Source organism: Pelophylax lessonae, assembly GCF_965119305.1.
Source record: "Pelophylax lessonae genome assembly, chromosome: 2".
Classification (NCBI taxonomy): Eukaryota; Metazoa; Chordata; class Amphibia; order Anura; family Ranidae; genus Pelophylax; species Pelophylax lessonae.
This window is the reverse complement of record NC_138769.1, coordinates 238562377-238582421: the sequence shown is the minus strand read 5'-3', so window position 1 is coordinate 238582421 and position 20045 is coordinate 238562377.

Sequence of the window (20045 nt, the reverse complement as noted above, 5' to 3'; positions counted from 1 at the left end):
CACTGTAGACATTGTAGAGAGTAGTGAACTTCAGAACCAACTCTGTAAACCTGATGCTGTATACAAGTCAATTTGTTCTTTGTCTCGTTCTAACTATACTGCCAATCAAACTGATATATTAATAGGACTGAGGCCTTGCCTTCCAGATGAAGGTTATAGCTTTCTTTATAAACTTTCAAGTAAGTTAACTGTGTAGCTGAACACATCTACTGAACAAAGACTTCATTCTTTCAAAATAAAGGGAATAATAATTGGTTAGGCGAATGAACGTGAAAATCCAATCCATGGCTGCATTGAAGTTTGTGTTCAGCCATAAATGATGAAGAGCTCCATAGGCCTTGATAACTAAAGAGTTCTTAATCTTAAAGTGTTTGTAAGGGTAACTTTAAAAAAAAAATAAATAACAACCATGTTATACTTACCTGCTCTATGCAATGGTTTTGTACAGGGCAGCCCCGATCCTCCTCTTCTCGAGTCCCTCACTGGCGCTTGGAGCCCCTCCCTCCGACAAATGCACTCGTACTTGCTCACTATTAAGCCCCAGTCTTTGTGTCCATAAGACTCAGACCTGCCCCCTGCACCCTCCACACGGGCTGTGATTGACAGCAGTGGGAACCAGCGACTTCTGCTGCTGCAACTCAGCCAATGAGGAGGGGGGGACCTGGGAACCACTTCTCTCATACACCTTGCTGGATCGAGATTAGGCTTAAACAAGTATTGGGGGGGCAGAGGGGAGAACCGCACACTGAAGGTTTTTTACCTTCATGCATAGAATGCATGAAGATAAAAAAAAAAAACTTCAGTCTTTAGAACCACTTTAAGTGTTGTAACTCATAGGCTCAGACCCCAAATCAAAATTGACTTTGCTTAAGTCAGTCCACTATAAAGTTATTTGAATAGTTTCTATGTCTTACTGAACTTCAGAATTAGCTTGTATGAGTAACAACTCTTTATTGAATAAGGCTGTTATTCTAAATTCCTTCTTTCTCTATTTCATCCAAAATACAAATATACAGTTGATACACCGTTGAAATACATATATGGAGGTTATTATACCCATATCTCTACCCCATAACATTGCGCAGCTATGGACTTAAAAGCTAGGATGATGATCTGACTTTTCTCATCTTCAGTTAATCATTAGGTATTCTTTCTGCCCCCAGACCGTGATTTTGCAGTTAAGGAGCTGCAACAGTTTACCCATCTTTTCCCAACGGTCCTTTTATCAGCATGTACGAATGCAGCATACCAGATTGGCTCATATTGCTGCCACTCCCTCTACATTTCTGCTGTACAGGGGTTTACCAGAGCATGATACTAAGTCAAATACAGGTACTTATACTAGCTTTTTTACATTTTACATTTTTTGATGGTACAATTTTAACAGATACTCATATTTTTCATACAACAAAGAACTATTGATTATTATGTAAACTGTTAATCTATTTTAAGTTAAATAATAAAAGGTTTGAAGGTAAGAATAGACATAACCCCTCACCTATTTGGCATCAGAGGGAGTTTATGGACTAAGGATCCGGAAAAACCAGAGATCACAGATTAGTACATCTTAGCAAGCTCTGTTTTAAGTATACAAAATAGATACTGTAGACCACAGCTTTAAAAAAAAAAAACAGTCCAAAAAGTCCCACGGAGATTAGATCACATACACATCTAACTAAAGCATCAAAATAAGTGAAATCCTTTGTGAATATGTGGTTGATTGCTATTAAACATCCAGTGCCTTATCTTCACACACTGTGATTATCCATTACCAACCAAAGTGCCTGCTCACCTCCATAAAAATAAGCAACAGCTTATCTCCTCTCAACCCGGATCAATATCTCCACTCCTTCTCTCCTCCTTGAAGGTATACATGCTCATGTCCTCACAGGTCAAAAACAGAAGATATAAATTAAGGCAGAAAGGACAGACACAGAGGGAGATTTACTAAAACTGGTGCACTCAGAATCTGGTGCAGCTGTTCCTGGTAGCCAATCAACTTTTAACTTCAGCTTGCTCAATTAGGCTTAGGCAAAAAAAAAAAAACCTGGAAGCTGATTGGTTTCTATGCAGAGCTGCACCAGATTTTGCACTCTCTAATTTTAGTAAATAACCCCCTAGAGTGTACTACCGCAAGACCAATTTTATTAAACCCCCCTTTAAAATACACTTACAAGAGCATCAAATAAAACACGTATTGCAAATATCATCCGGCTCACCACCTCACAGCGCGACTCCAGTAAACGTCACCGAGCTAGACGTGTATCGCCACGTGACTGAGCTTCTTCAGTAGCTGGAGCACGAGCTACTCCCCTAGACGTGTATCACCACGTGACTGGGCTCCTTCAGTAGCTGGAACACGAGCTACTCCCCTAGACGTGTATCACCACGTGACTGGGCTTCTTCAGTAGCTGGAGCACGAGCTACTCCCCTAGACGTGTATCACCACGTGACTGGGCTTCTTCAGTAGCTGGAGCACGAGCTACTCCCCTAGACGTGTATCACCACGTGACTGGGCTTCTTCAGTAGCTGGAGCACGAGCTACTCCCCTAGACGTGTATCACCACGTGACTGGGCTTCTTCAGTAGCTGGAGCACGAGCTACTCCCCTAGACGTGTATCACCATGTGACTGGGCTTCTTCAGTAGCTGGAGCACCAAGCTTCACATGACGTTATATAGCTTCTAATCAAACTCTATGGCAACCAGTAAACAGTCTCAAGGGAATCGGAAGTCAGATGCCGCTCTCATACCCTTAACCTGCCGTAACTGAGAAAACCCCATTTGATTATTGGAGACACTTCACTCTCACAAATAGAGTAAAGAATTGGCTTTAAAAAAGATCATATTGCAAAGGTTAACATGGGTCTGGGTAAAATACCTCCAAAAATATATCCCCATTGGCAGGAACTTCTCAATCAAGAGATACTTGAATGCATATTCTCCCGCTTACCATGAGACCATGAATTACATTACATATAGATTGACAGAATTGTAAACTAAAATACAATATAAAATCATTTATAATACTAAAAATCAAAAAAAAAAATATATATTTTTTTTAAAACATCTACCATCAACAGGAACCAATTAATTTATTACTTATGAAACAATTAAGATTAAAATCAATGTTAAGACCTCTGGGAGCTAAAACTTTAGTCTCAAAAATCCAATAAGATTCTCGTTGACTTAATTTCCTAATACAATTTCCCCCTCTGCAAAGTTGTTGCACCCTTTCAATACCCCAAAATCTAAGACCACTAAGATCCCTATTTGGTCTTAGATTTTGGGGTATTGAGAAGGTGCAACAACATTGGAGAGGTGTTGTTGAATCACTTACACAGTGTTTGGCTAGTCAGCATTGTTTTGTATATTGTTTCATTGTACACAATTTTATTTTATATCTTGAGTTTCACAGAGTTTGCGTTTGCGCTGTTGATATTATGTATTCATCATAAGTATCCCTGGAGCAATACTCAGAAATAAAAAACAGAGCTCCTTGATGATTGAATACCTCTATGGGTGTAAGACCTCAACGGAGAGAACACTGCTTTCACACAGAAAGAAAAGGCTTTCCTTCACAGCAGGGATCTCCAAACTACAGCCCTCCAGCTGTTGTGGAACTACACATCCCACCAGGCATTGTAAAACCCTGACATTCACAGACATGACTAGGCATGATGAGAATTGTAGTTCCTGAACAACTGGAGGGCCATAGTTTAGAGACCCCTGCTTCACAGCATGCTAGCAAGGAATGGTCTTTTTTACTCTGCGTTCAATTTTTAAATAGAATAAACTGCAAGACTCAAAACACATTTTGCTTTGATGCATCTGGAATGTATTTAGCCGATTTACAGTATACTTACTGTAAAGTATAACTAAAGGCACAATTTTGAAAAAAAATGTGTTTAGGGTGCAGATGGATTAGAACCCTTGTCTATTTGTATTGCCATTTGCCCCAATAAAGGGATTAATCCTCTCTATTTGCCCTATTTACCATAATTATTGAAAGTGAAAGTAAACGGAAACCCCACATTTTTGGTTGTCCCCAGAAAAATAATAGAGGGGAAATCTTCCAATGGGGACATGTGGGTCTCCAATGAATTACTTTAATTTGCAGAAATTTCCTCTCACTTCCTGTTTGGCTATGGGACAGGAAATGGAGGGAAATCTGCACAAATGCACACAAATGTGGAAAAAAAAAAAAATCTAATATGGGTTTTAACCCTCCCTTGCTCTATCCAAAATGAAAAAAAAAAAACGTTTTGCTCATAGCTCTAATTTATGGATGCAAGATTTTGAGACATTATGTCCTTTCTCAGGCATTATTCAATTCTGAAAATGGTTCTGAAATCAACATAATTATACAGACAGTTACATAAAGGAGCAATGAAATATAATAATTTATAATGTACAACTATTTTTTTTACAAAACACTTGAGTAGCAATATCTATTGTAAAGGGTTAGTCTATATTGATAGAGCTTGGAGCTTAGGAGTGTTTGGGGGTAACTGACAGAAGAAGCCCAGGCACAATTTTAACCTAAGGTGAGTCCGGCTGGCTTTGTTTGCTACTCATGTTATATGCTCATTGTGGATGGCATGACAGAGTAGAAAAAGTAATAAGACACAACATGTACAAGGTGCATGTTACAAACCAAAAAGGAGTGTCCCGCACACAATCCACCGGTGCTCAGGGCCCGAACATTAGACTTTTTGGCATTTTGATGCCCAGTAGGATGCGCTAATATAGGGGAAAGCTTACATGCCACCAATTAGCCCCCTACTTGTTGCACTGGTTTTAGAGGTTTTCTAAATCCACAACTAGTTCAGCTTGTGTGCAGGAAAAGAAATGCAAACAGACACACCCAAAAATAAAAAAAACATTTAACTAATTATATTTTAATCTCTATATTTTTTACTAATATTTGCCTTCCAGGTTTCATGGTCGCATAGTGTCCCACAGTGGATCCCTGGTAGGGTTCCTTCTGCCCTAACCTCTCAACTTACCACTCTCACCACAAATATGGAATATCCTGTTTGGTTTTTATGGTGATAGGATAGTTTTCAATGGTGGAACTTCTCCCCAGGTTCCTCCAAAAAGTTTAGGAAATGTCAACTGAGTAGCCAGGGAAGGTAAATGTTACCCTTTTAAAAATAAGGTGAAAGTTAAAGTAAATACATTCCCTTATTTAAAAACAGAAGTTCCTGAATAACAGAAAATGTATTTTTTACAGGGCAAATGTCCTCAAATGTTCTCTTTTACATAGAGTGAACGTCTAAAGAATTCTAGGTGTTTTACCCAAGTAAGTTTAATTTTTTGTTTTTTGTTTTTTCTTTTCTCACTCATTTGATGTAATTTTTTTATGTGGCTCTTATGAGCATCCTGCTATAAATGCCTTACTAAAGCAATCTTAATTTGTCTGAGCACTGCAGCCAGGAAGTGACGTTACGGCCCCTCTGCATGCGGAAGAGCAAAGCGAAAGCAGCCCACGGACCAGGACAGTCCCCTACCTTCAACAGGAGACTCCCGCTCCCCTGCACCAGCTCCATTCGGACCGAGAGGGACCCCCTGGACACCAGATGCACAAGACCACCTTATCTTGTTTTGATGCCTACATTTACTTTATTCTTGTGAGTAATATTGCTTTTATCCCCTATTAAAGTATTTTAATGCTACATTGTGGTTCTCCCCTTGTCTAAAGCAATCTTAATACTACGGTACATTACCATAGTACAATATGCTTCAAGACTAAACATAGTAATATCTCCAAAATCAGATATTTTTTTGGTACTCAAGCCTTTTGAAACTTAAAAAGGAACATGTATCGCAGATTGCTTGTTATAGCTTCTTCTTTGTAATTTTCTAAAATTTTAATTTATTTTCTGTTTGCTTATATTACTTTGCAATTTCTTGGGGGACGAAAAAGCCCTAAATATCATTCTTTATTTTTTTTTTTCAAATTCTTTATTTATTTATTTATGTTAAGAGAAAATCATACAGATAACGAAGCTGCGATTAGCAATAAACACGCAGCTAATGAGTACGTTAAAAACCATAGAAATAAGCCATTTATAGTATCCGAAAAAATATTCATCAGGACACAATTAATTTGAATCATAATACACATCTTAAAACAATAATTCCAACTCCCGCCCACAGGGACGGAGGGCGAACCCACAATCCCAAAGAGGGAGCAAAGTAAGGAAAAGGAAACTGTATTAGGGGTTTAAAATATATATAAAAAAAAGGGGGCTAAAAAAAGGGAGAGGGGGCAAGGTTGTGATGGTTGCCTCCACTTAAGAGTTTGGCCTGCCTTCATAATGATGCCTCAACTAGTAAGGGTTTACCTTCATCGGAATAAATTAACATATCCCAAAGCGTCCAAGTTTTCAAATATTGATTACGCCGGTTTTGAGCAGTTAATAACAAATCTTCCAGGACATTCATCGATCTGACTTTCCTGTGCCATAAAGCAACAGTAGGTGGATTTGAGCTTTTCCAACACTGAGAAATGCACGATTTTGCAGAATTCAGGAAGTGGCATAAAATAGATTTTCTATATTTCTTGAGAGGTATTGGTGTACAATGGAGTAAAAAGAAGGCAGGGTCCTCAGGTATGGGGAAGTCAGAAAATCGATGGACTATGGCCCTAACTTCTGTCCAAAACTGTTTCAATCTAGGACAGCTCCAAATAATATGGAGCAAGGTCCCCGGTTCCCCTCTGCATCTCCAACACACCTCCGACGTATTAGGAAAAAAACGATGTAGCACAGATGGAGTATAGTACCAATGAGATAGGAGTTTATAGTTTATTTCTTGTGTTTGTGTACAAATAGAGGATTTTACATAGAAACATAGAAACATAGAATGTGTCGGCAGATAAGAACCATTTGGCCCATCTAGTCTGCCCAATATATCTGAATCCTATGAATAGTCCGTGGCCCTATCTTATATGAAGGATAGCCTTATGCCTATCCCATGCATGCTTAAACTCCTTCACTGTATTTGCAGCTACCACTCCTGCAGGAAGGTTATTCCATGCATCCACTACTCTCTCAGTAAAGTAATACTTCCTCATATTACTTTTAAACCTTTGTCCCTCTAATTTAAAACTGTGTCCTCTTGTGGTAGTTTTTCTTCTTTTAAATATGCTCTCCTCCTTTACCGAGTTGATTCCCTTTATGTATTTAAAAGTTTCTATCACATCCCCTCTGTCTCTTCTTTCTTCCAAGCTATACATGTTAAGGTCCTTTAACCTTTCCTGGTAAGTTTTTTCCTGCAATCCATGTACTAGTTTAGTAGCTCTTCTCTGAACTCTCTCTAGAGTATCTATATCCTTCTGGAGATATGGCCTCCAGTACTGCGCACAATACTCCAAGTGAGGTCTCACCAGTGTTCTGTACAGCGGCATAAGCACTTCTCTCTTTCTACTGCTTATACCTCTCCCTATACATCCAAGCATTCTGCTGGCATTTCGTGCTGCTCTATTACATTGTCTTCCCACCTTTAAGTCTTCTGAAATAATTACTCCTAAATCCCTTTCCTCAGATACTGAGGTCAGGACTGTGTCAAATATTCTATATTCTGCCCTTGGGTTTTTACACCCCAGGTGCATTATCTTGCACTTATCCACATTAAATTTCAGTTGCCAGAGTTCTGACCATTCTTCTAGTTTTCCTAAATCCTTTTCCATTTGGCGTTTCCCTCCAGGAACATCAACCCTGTTACATATCTTTGTGTCATCAGCAAAAAGACAAACCTTAACATCGAGGCCTTTTGCAATATCACTTATGAAGATATTAAACAAAATTGGTCCCAGTACAGATCCCTGAGGTACCCCACAGGTAACATGACCTTGTTCTGAATGTTCTACATTGACTACAACCCTCTGTTGTCTGTCACTCAGCCACTGCCTAATCCACGCAACAATATGGGTGTCCATGCTCAATGACTGCAGTTTATTGATAAGTCTTCTATGTGGGACAGTGTCAAAAGCCTTACTAAAATCTAGATATGCAATGTCTACTGCACCTCCACCGTCTATTATTTTAGTCACCCAGTCAAAAAAATCTATAAGATTTGTTTAACATGATCTCCCTGAAGTAAACCCATGTTGTTTTTCATCTTGCAATCCATGGGATTTAAGATGTTCCACAATCCTATCCTTTAATAGTTTTTCTATAATTTGCCTACTATTGATGTCAGACTCACTGGTCTATAGTTGCTCGATTCCTCCCTACTACCTTTCTTGTGAATGGGCACGACATTTGCCAATTTCCAATCTTCCGGGACGACTCCTGTTACTAATGATTGGTTAAGTAAATCTGTTAATGGTTTTGCCAGCTCACCACTAAGCTCTTTTAATAATTTTGGATGTATCTCATCAGGACCCTGTGACTTATTTGTCTTCACTTTAGACAGCAATCTTAGAACGTCTTCCTCTGTAAAGACACATGCATCAAATGATTCATTAGTCATCCTTTCAAGTGGAGGTCCTTCTCCTTCTTTTTCTTCTGTAAAAACTGAACTGAAGTATTTATTAAGGCAGTCGGCTAGCCCTTTATTCCCTTCTAAATACCTTCCGTCCTTTGTTTTTAATTTAGTTATTCCTTGTTTTAATTTCCTTTTTTCATTTATATATCTGAAGAATGTCTTATCCCCCTTTTTCATTGACTGAGCTAGTTTTTCTTCTGCCTGCGCTTTAGAAGTTCTTATAACTTGCTTGGCCTCTTTCTGCCTAATCTTGTAGATTTCCTTATCTTCATTGCTCTGGGTTTTTAAAGAGAGATAGACTATATTCCGTCGTTGAGTATCTGAAAAAGACCTGCCCAACGCCCTTTCCCATTTCACCAAACCTGGCACCTCAAAAACCTCCAGGGGGAGACACAAGTAATGAGTATAATTTAGAAAGGGCATGGGGCAGGGGGGCATCTCCAATACATTTTGCCTCTTTTATTGATTTTATGCTGTTCTATATCCCCAAGTTATTGTTAGACAAGTGGAAAGTACTATGATTATATTTATAAGCGTTTCCATTTATTATGGTAAGTGGCTTTGCACTTTTGTAAGTTATTTGGTTGGTTAAACTATTGCCGCTCAAACTCCTAGATAATCTCAATCAATCGCCAACTGCTGGGAGTGCCGGCCAGGAACAGAGCTTGTCTCGGCTCCAAACATCAGCATGTAGTGAAGGAGACATCTCACAGGTTGCACATCGCTGCAAATCCACTAATGGAAATATATGTGTCAGTCTCAGCCTGGGCCACGGGCCACCATTAGTGGATTTGCAGCGATGTGTGGCTTGCGTGACTTCTACTTTACTACATGCTGGTTAAACTTTTCTAATCTTTAAGGACACAGATATTGTTTTGTTTTGTCTTTTTCAAAGAAAATATGTCGGTGAGTGTTCTCCAAACAGATGCCACATCCCTAATATATTTAGGACAGAAAGAATTCCCCTTGGGCCTGGGACTTTATAGGCACTAATAAAGTATACTGTATTTCAATAAAATTTCTGTTTATTTATAACACATAAAGAAAATCACATACAAACATATATGTACAAGGGAACCATGGCAAAACCAGAGTATACGGATTAGGATAGTAGTAGCCCAACACGTTTCAAAGCTACAATTGCTTCTTCTTCTTCAGGGGCATAGACAATACACTAATCCTTTTGCATTGATGAAGGATTCCACATTCACATGTACATTGTTAAAAAACAACTGTCTCACACCATCCGCCGATCCAGTCTTTATCAGGTGTCTGTATGTACTTTTGCCTAAAAACCAAATAAAGGTTTGGAGTGTTGCATCTAGGCCCAACACTGAATGGCAGTTGAAGCCAACAACGTGGACTCTTTATTGGTCACCTTCCAGAGCACCCATATTCTGGCTGTCCTTCAGCAAGGTCTTTTTTAAAAAAGCTTCTTAAAAGTATGAGGCTATTTGTGTCTCTGTTACAATATTAATTCTTTTTCATGAGGCTCAACTAAAGGGCAATGTTTCCCTGTTTTCTGACTCTTTACACCATGTCGATTGTTGTGACCTGCTCAGCTGTATACCATCACATAATAGCTCATGATGTATTTATACACTTTGCTTCTGGACCACGTCCACCTTTATGATTATGCCCAATCAGAGGGGTGTGGCAAGGATTTGGGGACTGTAGCTGAAGTTTTTGCTTCAAGCCTTGAAGTCTTAGATCAACCACATCCACTGGAATGCTATGTGGTGTGCGCACAAAATTTGACTTCTTTGTAAAAGTGATGCAAATAAGGACCACATGAATCTGTGATATAGGTCAGAACTGGTACCAAAACCATCGCAAGGCTTTCATGAGTTTGGCGCAGGACATATTAATGGGAAAATACCATTGGAAAAGTGTCATTATGCTTTATTGATTTCCCTCTAGAATAAATAGCTGGAAAATTAAGGTTAAAAGTTAATTTCATAAAGTGATACACCCCTTCTCTGACAACTTCTGTCAACAACACTGGTCCCTAATCAGGTACTGACTATGTTGACAAATGTCTTGCTACCTCTCCCTGATATAGACATATGCATGTTAAGATCAATTATGATCTGGCCATACAATTTTTGAGTAGAGCTGGCTATACACCAATTGAAATTTACTCGTTAAAAAAAAAAAAATAAATAATCCTTTGAAGGGACATGTTGGAAAATTGTGGCTAATCAATGTATTCCAACACAAGTTGGTCCTCTTGGATCTACCTCGCTTGTGTGGATTAAAGAAAATGTTGTTTTTTTTCTATTGTATACGCACATGAACTTTAACCACTTAAGCCCCGGAAGATTTTACCCCCTTCCTGACCAGGGGGTATTTTGCGATTCGGCACTGCGTGATTTTAACGGACAATTGCGCGGTCGTGCGACGCTGTACCTAAACGAATTTGACGTCCTTTTTTTCCCACAAACAGAGCTTTCTTTTGGTGGTATTTGATCACCTGTGCGATTTTTTGATCACGTGCTATAAACAAAAAAAGAGCGTCAATTTTGCAAAAATAACAATATTTTTCACATTTTTTTATATGAAATTCCCCCCAAAAAAAAAGTAAAAATCAAATTTTTTTAAAATTTTCGGCCAATTTGTTTTATGCTACCTATGTTTGGTAAAAAAAATCGCAAAAAGCGTATTTTGATTGGTTTGTGCAAAAGTTATCGCGTTTACTAACAAAGGGAAAGATTTTTGTCATTTTTGTTGTTTTTTTTTTAACGCGTAATGGCGGCGTTCTGCGATTTTTTTTGCGGTACTGCGACATTGGGGCGGACAGATCGGACCCTTGACTGACATTTGCGACACTTTTGGGGTTACCAGTGACATTTCTACAGTAATCAGTGCTATACATATGCACTGTTACTGTAAAAATACACTGGTTGTGAAGGGGTTAACTTTATTTGGGAGGGAGGGGCTATGTGTATCCCTAGGGGCGTGCTTTCTACTGTGATTGGCTGTGGCTTGAGCTGTAAGGACACTGATCAACGGATCTACATACTAGATCCGTTTGATCAGTGTCTTTACAGCGAGGAGAATGACAGGCAGCTTGTTTACACATCGGACATCGGGTCCGCTGGTCACACGCGCGGGGGGGTCCGTGACCACGCGGGAGCGGGAGCGCGCCTCCGGGGGCGCGCGCTCGCTCCCTAGACCCTCACAAGCTAGTGACGTAGCCCTACGTCACTTTGCCTGTGAGGGGCTGACTGCCGACGTAGATCGGCGTTAGGCAGTCGGCAAGTGGTTAATGGTATCTCAGTCTTAGTCCGTAGGGTTCAGTATTGAGTTGGTCCACTCTTTGCAGCTATAACAGCTTCAACTCTTCTGGGAAGGCTGTCCACAAGGTTTAGGAGTGTGTCTATGGGAATGTTTGGCCATTCTTCCGGAAGTGCATTTGTGAGGTCAGGCACTGATGTTGGACGAGAAGGCCTGGCTCGCAGTCTCCAACGTGGATGGATGACATCTACAAGAAATGGATGAGTGAGTTTGGGGTGGAGGAACTTAACTGTCCTGACCTTAACCTGATAGAACACCTTTGGGATGAATTAGAGCAGAGACTGTGAACCAGGGCTTCTCATCCAACATCAGTGCCTGACCTCACAAATGCGCTTCTGGAAGAATGGTGAAACATTCCCAAATACACACTCCTAAACCTTGTGGACCGCCTTCCCAGAAGAGTTAACACTATTGTAGCTGCAAAGGGTAGGCCAACTCAATATTGAAGCCTACAGACTAAGACTGGGATGCCATTAAATTTCATGTGCGTGTAAAGGCAGGTGTCCCAATACATTTGACAATATAGTGTATCTATATACGTATATCTATATTTCTATATAAACCAGCCCCTTTTTAGGTACACCTGTTCAATTGCTTGGTAACACAAATTGCTAGTCAGCCAATAACATGCATTGAAGCATCTAGATGTGTTGAAGATGATTTGCTGAAGTTCAAACCGAGCATCAGAATGCAGAAGAAAGTGGTTTTAAGTGACTTTGAAAATGGCATGGTTGTTGATGCCAGATGGGCTGGTCTGAAAAAAAAAAAAAAACTGCTGATCAACTGGAATTTTAACACACAGCCATCTATAGGGTTTACAGAGAATGGCCTGAAAAAAAGAAAGTATCCAGTGAGCGACAGTTGTGTGGACCAAAATGCCTTGTTGATGTCAGAGGTCAAAGGAAAATTGGAAGATGATAGAAAGGTAACAGTAACTCAAATAACCACTTGTTACAACCAAGGTATGCAGAATACTATCTCTGAAAGCACAACACATCGAACCATGAAGCAGATGGGTAACGGCAGCAGAAGACCACACCGGGTGCCACACCTGTCAGCTAAGAATAGGAAACTAAAGCCTACAATTCACACAGGCTCACTAAAATTGGACAATAGAAGATTGGAAAAATGTTGCCTGGTCTGATGAGTCTCGATTTAAGCTTCAACATTCAGATGATAGGGTCAGAATTTGGCATAAACAACGTGAAAGCATGGATCCATCCTGCCTTGTATCAATGGTTCAGGCTGGTGCTGGTGGTGTAATGATGTGGAACTTGGAACACATTGGGCCCCTTAGTACCAATTGAGCAACATTTAAATGCCATGGACTACCTGAGTATTGTTGCTGACAATGTCCATCCTTTTATGACTATAGTGTACCCATCTTCTGATGCCTACTTCCATCAGGATAATGAAATGCATGGTGGGTCATAGTACCTGCCATGCATGTATGGGGCCGTGGCAAGACCAAAAAAAAATGTGTGTAAAATGTACTGTATAGAATATAAATATTGCTATTGGTCAAATTACAGATGTCAGGATTGGTCAGTTAAAGCTAAAAGGTTATTGGTAATTTAAAAAAAAATATATATATATATATACTGTATTGATTGGAGGAATTTCAATCCTGGAGGTGACAGTTATTCCCTATATAAGGGAGTGAATTAACGGTTTAAAATCAGTCGACAGGAGAGGACCAAGAAGTTCGTAGCAGTTACCTGGTCATGGAGTCCCTTCTTCGAGAATTGTTGGAGAGAGACCGTAGTGCGGAAGGCGAGGAGTGGGTGAAGAAGTGCTTATCCATTCCGGTGGATGCTTCCGTCTCTGCTGGTCCTCCGCCATCTTCGTCTCAGGCTTCTTGCGTGTTTCCGACTCCTGTTGACCCCGGTGCTGACGCGGCTTCCGCTCGGCGGCCTTCACGAATGGGATCGTCCGCCCCCGATGACCTGGATGCGGTTTACGGCGATCGTCATTTCCGGGCGACGGCTTCCTCCGGGTCCCGGGATAGGAAATCGCCACGGATCAAGAGGAAGCCTAGCAGATTCGGTCCGGCTGCGGTCTCATCTGCTCCGGTGGCACCTGTTTGTCCTCGGTCCCTAGTGGGAATAGTGTTTCTTTTTTACAGGTTGCAGTTTCTCCTGTTATAGCTCGGCCGACAAATACGGTTCTACCCGGTTCAGTACCGGCAGCGGTGGCCTCAGATTCCTCATCTGCTGGTGTTTCAATTTCTCTGCCTCCAGCTCCTGTCCAACGGCCATCAACTGGCGGTGCTGCGGTCAGTGATGACGCAGCTGTTGCAGGTGAGCATCCTGCTAATGCTGTGTTGATATCTGAATTTTTGCATGTTATGTCTACTTTTTGTAAGAAATTTTCTACTCCTGAGTTGACTAGCGATCTGCTTTATGTGGGAATGTTAATGAGTCTGAGGTTCCTGCCTCTTTGCAGGAAGTTTGGGGGGCTGATATGCTTATGGAATCTTCTCCTTCTGATGCCTACATTGTAGATCCGGTACAGGTTGCTCAACATGAGGCGTTCGCTGGCAGTTGTAGAAATATACCTGAGATTGCTTTAAAGGAAGCTTTACCCTGTCCTGTATCTCCTTTAGGATTTCATCTTAAGGAGACTGTTAAAGAAAAAATTTTTAGAGGGGAGTATGTTGACATCCTGTCATTGCTTCCTGGCCTCAAGCTTTCGAAGTTTGACAATGATAAGACTGGTGAGGATGGATCCAGGGTAGCTCCTAGGACATTCCATAATTGGTTACAGGGTTTCTGTATTTATTCAGGTGTGCTAGGTGAAAAAAGACCAGAATTGTGTAGCGGGCTTTTCCAGCACTTGGATATAGTGCTGGAAGCATACAAGAATTTCCCTGGTTTAGGTTGGCTGGCTTATGATGAATCGTTCAGACAGAAGCTATCCATCCATAAGTCTTTACAATGGGGTGTTAAAGACGTAGGATTATGGCTCAACTTGTTACCGCAGAAACCTATTTTTGTGCCAAAACCTCCTAATTCTGTTACACATAGTAAAGGTGTTTGTTTTGGATTCAACGATGGCATGTGTAAATGGCCGCATGCATGTAAGTTCAAGCACGAATGCTTGCATTGTGCTGGGGCTCACCCTGTATCTAAGTGCTACAAAAAACAAGCTTCGCTTGGTAGTCAATCGAATGAGAAGCACATTTTTCTTAAAGGCGGAAACTACAGTGAGCTTGGAAAAAATGCTCCCCTGGCTACGGGTTTACCCAAACCGTAAGTCCGCCGATATTTTGATTCAGGGTTTTTGTTTTGGTTTTTCTTTACCTTCCTTTTCAGGTACAGGCTGTGTAATTCATGACAATCTTCCTTCTGTGGCTGTGCATCCTGACGTCGTCAGGCACAAAATTGCTAAAGAGATTGCTAGCGGTAGGGTTGCAGGGCCTTTTTCTGCTCCTCCCTTTCCTAATTTTAGGGTCTCCCCGCTAGGGGTCATAGCCAAGAAGGTGGATGGTGAATTTTGTTTGATACACCACCTGTCTTTCCCGTCAGGAGAATCGTTGAATGACGAGATTGATACTGATTTATGTTCTGTATCTTATGCTACATTTGACGATGCACTGTCCAAAATTAGAAAAGCAGGTTGCTCGGCCTTACTTGCTAAAGCCGACATAAAATCCGCATTTCGACTATTGCCCATTCATCCCAATGCTTTCGATTCTTTGGGTTTTTGTTTCGATGGAGAGTTCTTTTTTGACAAATGCTTGCCAATGGGGTGCTCCATCTCCTGTTATTATTTCGAATTATTCTCCACATTTTTGGAATGGGTAATTGCTAGCAAGTCAGGTCCAGATAGTGTACTACATTATTTAGACGACTTTTTCTTTATTGGAAAGGCAGGGTCTTCAGATTGCATATCTTGTTTTAGGTACTTTGAAAATATTTGCTGCGAATTTGGTGTTCCATTGGCAGTCGAAAAGTCAGTATATCCTACATCTTGCCTTGAATTTTTAGGTATTCAAATTGACACGATTGCCATGGTTTTTCGTCTACCTGATTCAAAAATATCTAAAATTCGTTTGCTTTTGAATTTTGTTGTAAGTAAGAAGAAGGTCAGGTTGAAATTTATTCAGTCTCTTCTAGGTTTACTCAACTTTGCATCAAGGGTCATGCCTATGGGCAGGGCCTTTACTAAACGGTTGTATAGGGCTATTTCCGGAGTCTCTTCCCCTAGTCATTTCATTTCTGTGTCGGCTGACATTAGAGATGATTTATTAATTTGGTTACGATTTTTGGATTCTTTCAATGGCTACATCGTTTGGCAAGACTGTTTTTGCTCATCTCCTGCTTTAGATTTGTTCACTGATGCCTCCGGCTCACACGGATATGGCGTTTACTGGAACGGCCATTGGTCAGCTGCTACTTGGCCTGTCACATGGATAGATAAAGGTTTGACTGGTTGCATAGTTTCCAGTTCTAGTTGCATTGGAAACCTGGGTACTGCAATTTAGTAATAAGCGTATATTGTTACATTCCGACAATAAAGGAGTAGTATTTGCAATTAATTGCTTATCCTCCAGGTCTCTTCCGGTCATTTCTCTTCTTAGGTATTTAGTATTGTTATGCTTAAAACTCAATATCTGGCTGAAAGCTAAATATATTCCCGGATATTCCAACGTTATTGCTGATTCTCTGTCTCGCCAGCAGATGGACCGTTTTCGGATTGCAGCTCCCGGCGCGGATCTCTTGGGCCTTTCATGCCCTTCTCACCTGTGGAATCTGGTCTGACAAAGGTTTCTTCTGCTATTTTCTCTTCCCTGGCTCCTTCTACATGGCGCTCGTATCACGCCGCGTGGCGTATGTGGTCTTCCTTTTTTGTTGGCAGTGATAGTCATGAATTTTCTTTTTCTAAAAAAAATGTTTTGTCCTTTTTGGAATATTTATTTAATAGAAAGTTTTCTTATTCTCATATTCTCAAGTCTTTAGCTGGTATTTCATTTTTCGCGAAATTGCACGGTCACCGCTCATGTATGGAATTTTTCTCAGTGAAATTGGCTTTGAAGGGTTATCGCAAGTCTAATATTACCCCTGATAGAAGGCTTGCTGTTTCCCTTTCATTGTTGGAAAATTTGTGTGTGCCCTCCAATTCTGTTTGTTTTTCACATTATGAAGCTGAGTTGTTACAATGCGCTTTTTGCTTATGCTTCTTCGGTGCATTTCGCATTTCGGAGCTGCTGGCGTCGAAATCATCTGCCATCAATGATTTACGGTTCTCTGATGTTTCTGTTACCAAAGGTGTGCTTCGCGTTTTTTTGAGGCGAAGTAAAACGGATCAATTTGGTAAAGGGCATTGGATATCTCTGGGGCGATACGAAAATTCTAAAATTTGCGCTGTTCATCGGGTTGAGAGTTATTTGTTGGTTAGGCCTCTTCCATTTCTTCAATTTCTCATACATCAGAACGGTAGCCCACTGACGGTTTTTCAATTTAATGCTATTCTAAAAAAATGTTTGATCCATTTGAATTTGGGCCATCTTCCGATTTCTGCTCATTCCTTCCGAATTGGCGCAGCTACCACTGCTGCTCAATTTGGTATGTCTGACGATTCTATTCGAAATATTGGTAGATGGCGTTCTGCCGCCTTCAAGTCATATGTCCGTCCTAATTCTTGTATTTAATTGCAGGTTCCCGTAAAATTATTTGGATCGTCGGACATTCGTTCGTTTTTTGGGCCCACAAGAGGGCAGAAGTTCGGGTTTATACTACAAGTTTGGGTTTTTCATCGTCCTCTGCTTCGCTATTCTGGTACGGTAGGCGTGGAATGCATTGGCATGACATCTGTTCTGTTTTTTATGAACTGTGTTTGATTTGGCCTTCCCCCGATGCGGTTATTATTCATCTAGGGGGCAATGATTTAGGCTCCCGAAAGAGCGTAGATTTGTTATTACATATTAAATCTGATCTTATGCATTTACAGTCTGTGTTTTCTGCTTGTATTTTTGTTTTTTCCAAAATTATACCCAGATTGTGTTGGTTTTCGGAAGAGCAATTATTTTTGGAGAAAACACGTATAAAGGTAAATAGGGCTATTTCTAAATTTATGCCCTCTATGGGGGGTTTTTCATTTAGACATGTGGATTTGGAGGGGGGTTTAGGGGGTTTTTATATATGGGATATGGTTCATTTGTCGGAAGTTGCAAATGACATTTTTAATCTGGACTTGCAATCGTGTATTGAAAGGGCTTTGGGCCTTGTGGTGGTGCCATGCTCGTAAATTGAGCATGGCTTGTGGGTGTGTGTTTCTTGTATGGTGTCATACAATGGGTGGTCCGAGTTTTTTGACTGGATCACAGTTATTGTTACGTTAATGTGTATGGTTAGTTCGAGCTTCGGGGCTGAACTAAAGAAATGTAGTTATTAAATATAGTTAATAAAGGGCCACGGCCCATCATACCATTGCAAGTCCAGCATCGTTTTTGTCTTTATTTAATTATAAAGTAATATATGTTTAAATTGTTCTGCATGCGGCACCATGAAATGCATGGCGGGTCATAGTACCTGCCATGCATGTATGGGGCCGTGGCAAGACCAAAAAAAAAAAAAAAAATGTGTGTAAAATGTACTGTATAGAATATAAATATTGCTATTGGTCAAATTACAGATGTCAGGATTGGTCAGTTAAAGCTAAAAGGTTATTGGTAATTTAAAAAAATATATATATATATATATATATATACTGTATTGATTGGAGGAATTTCAATCCTGGAGGTGACAGTTATTCCCTATATAAGGGAGTGAATTAACGGTTTAAAATCAGTTGACAGGAGAGGACCAAGAAGTTCGTCCCTCCCGCCCTCCCTATGTTCATAGTGTTGTGAATGGGTGTGTGTTTCTTGTATGGTGTCATACAATGGGTGGTCCGAGTTTTTTGACTGGATCACAGTTATTGTTAAGGTAATGTGTATGGTTGGTTCGAGCTTCGGGGCTGAACTAAAGAAATGTAGTTATTAAATATAGTTAATAAAGGGCCACGGCCCATCATACCATTGCAAGTCCAGCATCGTTTTTGTCTTTATTTAATTATAAAGTAATATATGTTTAAATTGTTCTGCATGCGGCACCATACACCATGTCACAAAGCTCAAATCATCTCACCACTGGTTTCTTGAACATGACAATGAGGTCACTGTACTCCAATGGCCTCCACAGTCACCAGATCTCAGTCCAATAGAGCACCTTTGGGATGTGGTGGAACAGGAGATTTGCATCATGGATGTGCAGCTGATAAATCTGCAGCAACTGTGTGATGCTATCATGTCAACATGGACCAAAATCTGAGGAATGTTTCCAACACCTTGTTAAATCTATGCCATGAATAATTAAGGCAGATCTGAAGGCAAAAGTGGGGTCCAACCCGGTACTAGCAAGGTGTACCTGATAAAGGGGCCAGTGAGTGTATATACTGTATACACAATATATATGGTGCAGGACCTCAAATTATGGGCAATCCAACATATCCATTGCTGTCGGGCACCTTCAAACGCTCCCTGTGGAGAGAGCATGTAAACACAGCAGGCCGTTGTTCTCTCTGGAATAAACACAGAGCGCCTGTGATCCTCCTATTTAGGATCACAGGTCTCTGTGTTGATTCCACAAATCCCTCCCCCATACAGTTAGAAAACAATCCCCTAGGCTCACACTTAACTCTTTGACCACCACTGGGTTAACCCCTTCCCTGCCAGTGTCATTATTACAGTAACAGTGCATATTTTTTAGCACTGATTACTGTAGTAATGTCACTGGTCCCCCCCAAAAGTGTAAAAAATGTCAGTTAGGGGTCCGATCTGTCCACCGCAATGTCGCAGTCCCGCTAAAAATTGCCATTACTAGTAAAAAAATAAATACATTTAAAAAAATGACATAAATCTTTCTCCTAGTTTGCAGACACAATAACTTTTGTGCAAACCAATCAAAATACGCTTATTGGGATTTTTTTACCAAAAATATGTAGCAGAATACAAATTGGCCTAAAAGGATGAAAAAATTTGATTTTTCTAATTTTTTTTTTTTGGGGGGGGGGGGGGGTGATGTTATATAGCAGAAAGTGATTTTTTTTTTTTTTTTTTTTCAGAATTATTGTTCTTTTTTTGTTTTTAGCGCAAAAAATAAAAATCGCACAGGTGATCAAATACCCCCAAAAGAAAGCTTTATTTAGGGACTTGGGGACATTATTTTATTTATTTCAGGTACTTATATAGCGCTGTCAATTTACACAGCGC